The sequence below is a fragment of the Arachis duranensis genome, chromosome 2, assembly GCF_000817695.3.
Source record: "Arachis duranensis cultivar V14167 chromosome 2, aradu.V14167.gnm2.J7QH, whole genome shotgun sequence".
NCBI lineage: Eukaryota > Viridiplantae > Streptophyta > Magnoliopsida > Fabales > Fabaceae > Arachis > Arachis duranensis.
Genome location: NC_029773.3, coordinates 27,834,535 through 27,839,026, shown reverse-complemented (window position 1 = coordinate 27,839,026; position 4,492 = coordinate 27,834,535).

The following is a 4,492-nucleotide window of genomic DNA, read 5'->3' as shown; positions in this document are numbered from 1 at the left end:
TTTTACTCTTTTCAGGCTTCTCAATTAATATTCCCTTCAAATATACTTATAATTAAGTATTAAAAATCCACTTGAGAGTCATACCACCATAATATCATTGACTTATGACTCGAGCATAAGGATTTGAATATTAGGGTGTTACACGTGACACATAACTGCATTATGCTTTTGGATTCTTAGGGTTGTGTGGTATATAAATCGAAATTTGAACTTCACATTCTAATACAATTTAGTGATCAAGAGATTGATGGTTGGGTGCATTAGAGGAGATTGGATTGCCTAGGAATAGGAATTTAATCACCTGAGATTTTCCATAAACATAATCATTGCACAATCAAGATAGTTGACATTGAATATTAATCTGGACATTTAAACATCTCCAAAACTTTAACTCCATTCTCATACCGTTTTCTCAACTATTTATTGTTTGCTTTCTTAATTCATTGCTTTTTATGCTATTTGACAATCAAAACCCTCATTTCAACTTGTCTAACTAGCACAACTAGTCGATCATTACTTGCTTAGTCCGTTAATTCTTGTGGAATCGACACTCACTTACCATGAGTTGTTACTTGGTATGACCCGATATACTTGTCGGTAAATTGTGGTTTGTAAATTCAACACCAATATCAAAAGTCGGGTTTTAAATTCAATTTTTCTAAAAATATTGTTTTAGATTTTAAAATCATATTTTTGTATCAAAAGTCCAATTTTAAATCCATTACTTTGTAAACCAATTTTAAAACCAGATTTTTTAACTAAAAATTTATTTTAAAATTAATTTTTAAAAATTCAATTTTCAAACTATATTTTTTTTAATCGAAAATTCAATTTTAAAATTAATTTTTTGCTACAAATTTTGACAGTAAAAAAGATGATTGAATATTAGTAGACATATTTACTGCCTCAATACTATTATTATCAGCCATCTGATTTTGCATATAATATAAGAACAATATTAATAACGCCAACTTATTTTTTTTCCAATGTCAACTCTTTTTAATTTAATTAGACAAATATAAAAATATAAGAAGACAATAAGTATAATAGGTAACATATATCTATGCTAGTTTTTCTCTGTCCCCGTCCCAAATTTAAACTTTAACTGTATCAACCAAACAAACAAACAAAAAGTCTAACAAGCAATAGTACAATACACTAGCTTTTAAATGAACATAATAACAATCTATACGAAAAGAAAAAGAAAATATAATACTCACAACGAATACAACATGTCATTCACAGTCACTGCACTACAAAATCATGATTATACAAGTAAATGACACCTGCTCTAATATAAACTGAAATTCACACATTGCAGTTTGATTTTCAAGAACAAAATTTGAAAGCTTACATACAAGTTTGGATTGGAAGTTTAAACGACGATAAATATCATAGTACTATAGTTTGCAATGTGAAGCAAGCTTTCAGCTAACGTTTGTTTCAGAGACAACATGAACAACGAATGATTAAAACGTATTTGGAGGCAAAGACATAAACACTATTTTATATTTTTGTGTTCATTCTTTTTTGAAAGACAATGATAAATACAAAATTTAAAAAAGTGAACACGGACTTTTTTATCAAAAGTTTTTTCTTTTTTATCCATAGATATTTTTTATTATTCTACTATTATCTCTTCTTATTTTTCCTAATTTTAGCTTCTTCTCTACATTGTAGTTCTTCTTTCTCTGCGTTATTTTTTTCAGATACTCTCTTTTTTTATAGAATTTCTTACTTGACTGGATAATTAATTTATTCTTTTTTATCGTTCATTCTCTTCTCTATAGCATGCTGTATATTAATGGATACTTAATTCACTTTTTTACTTTATGTTACTCTATTTATTCTTAATTTTGTTACTTTAATACCATTTTTATCTTATTGGTTCATAGACCAATTCTTCTTGTAATTTTCTATACTCATATATACTCTTATTTTTTATTAAATTAATTTGTACTTGATGTAAAAAATTTGGAATTACATGATTATTTTAGTCATTTCGCATAATATCTTAGTTTTGTCTATGTCTATCCAAACATAATACAGGACATTACATTAGTGTTTTGTCTATCGTATCCAAATACAATGCACAAAAAATTTTTTTAATGTTTTCGTTCTATTGTCTCTGTTTTAGTGTCATATCCTGTTCTGTCCAAAAACAAACACAGCCTCAAAGAACAGAGAAAAATAGAATTGGGTCACAATAAGAAAAGGCGGTGTAGAATAGCAAACAGGAGAACAGAACGATGCGGAGATGATCCAAAGAGGTGCACACGGCAACAGCAAGAGTAGAAGCAACGAAGGAACAACCATAGAAGCAATGTGCTTGTGGTGGTGTGGCAGCTACGAAGACTGCGATGTTGGCTGCCTCCAGTGCTGACTGCAAAGACAATAAGTGTCGGCGGCAAAAACAACGTGGTAGAAAAAAGAGAAAGGAGAAGATCAAGAGGTTGAGTGTGTCAACGAGACTTAGATTTTTTTCTCGGGCCTGCTACACATACAAGCAATAAGGCCTTACAAGTGTTACAAGCCCCCAGCCCATAAACATTCCACACGCGCACTAATTATATTGAATGGAGCGTAACATTCACGCGCTCCCACTCAAACGGTTATGCTTCTCTTCGCGTAAACCACCTATTAATGGCAGACTCTTCCACTTCTTCCACTTCTCAAAGCCATTCAGAGAAAACGCAACCCTTCCATTTTCGAGCAACATTTGAAACTCAAGATATACAACTCATCGTTAACATTCGAAAACTCCATGAACATACCATAAAACTCTCGATCAAGAATCTCCAGAGAAAATAAAGCTATAATACTCAAGGTACGTTACATTACCATTCTTGTATATTTTCCAGATTTCGAACTAGGTTTTACTGTTCTTCTACGTTGTTGTACGTTTTACTATTCTTCTTGCTCTACGTCTCATTTTACAGTTTATAATGTTCTAGGTTTTACTGTTATTCTTGCTTCTATGTTACACTGTTCTTCTTCGTTCTTGTAGGTGTTACTGTTCTTGTTGTTCTAGTTTTTCTGGTAACTGATTTTTGGGGGTATATTTCGTAGTTTGGTGGGTGTATATGGAGTAATTTTTTGGGTGTATATGGCATAAAATGTTGGGTGTATATTTCTGAACTGATATACTGTAATAGTCAGCACTTGCTTATATTTGCTTGTCCATGGGTGTATATTGCTTGACCTTGTAATGTTGCTTGATATTGATGCATGTTTGAGTGATACCTGACTGATATATATAGGTGTATCTGAATCATATATATGGGTGTATCTGACTGATATATATGGCTGTATCTGAATCATATCTATAGGTGTATCTGACTCATATATATGGGTGTATCTTACTGATATCTTACTGATATATCTTACTGTTACTATTTTACTCATATTGTATATTTTCCACATTTCGAAAACGAAGAACTAGGTTTTACTTTTCTTCTACGTTCTTCTAGGTTTTACTGTTCTTCTTGTTCTAGGTCTCATTTTACAGTTTTTAATGTTCTACTTGTTCTAGGTTTTACTGTTATTCTTGCTTCTAGGTTATTCTGTTCTTCTTAGTTGTTCTAGGTGTTACTGTTCTTGGTGTTCTAGTTCTTCTGGTAACTGATTTTTGGGAGTATATTACGTGATTTGGTGGGTGTATATTGAGTATTTTGCTGGGTGTATATAGCATAATTTGTTGAGTGTATATTTCTGAACTGATATACTATAATATAGTCAACAGTTGCAACTGTTCTAATATTTGCTTGTCCATGGTTGTATATTGCTTGACCTTATAATGTTGCTTGACCTTGTATATTAATGCATGTTTGAGTGATATCTGACTGATATCTATGGGTGTATCTGACTCATATCTATGGGTGTATTTGAATCATATCTATGGGTGTATCTTACTGATATCTATGGGTGTATTTTTCATTTAAGAAAAAATGGCAGGCAGAAACCAAGCTGAAAAAAATGTAAGAACAAATATATGTCTTAGATGAAATCAGTTTTATATGATAGAAATATATTTGACTATAATTTTGCTTTGTTTACAGCAAACCAAAGACCTTAAGTGTGCAATGATGACAAGTCATCATATACCCATTTTCTATGCTTTTTCATACAAGAAATTGATGATTTGTGCTTAAATATTGAATGCTTTTGTGCTTAAATGATATATTTTCTTGATCTTTTAATTTTATAAATCTTGTAGGAAAAAAAGAAGAAAAAGAAGCAAAGAAGCACAAAAAAAGGAGAAAAAAAGAGCTTTGGGGTACACTTTGAAGTTGGGGTACACTTTGGAGCCTTAGGCCACGCTTTTAAAAGCGTGGCCCATGACCAAATCAAGGAAGGAAGCAGCCAGCACGCACACTGCCCTGCCCTTGCCAAGGGCAGGGCAGAATCATAATGAAGCAAAGTGAGGATGAAGCAAATTTTGGCTAAGTTAAAATCTGGGCGCTCACAGCATGACCATGCCTACTTCAAAGGG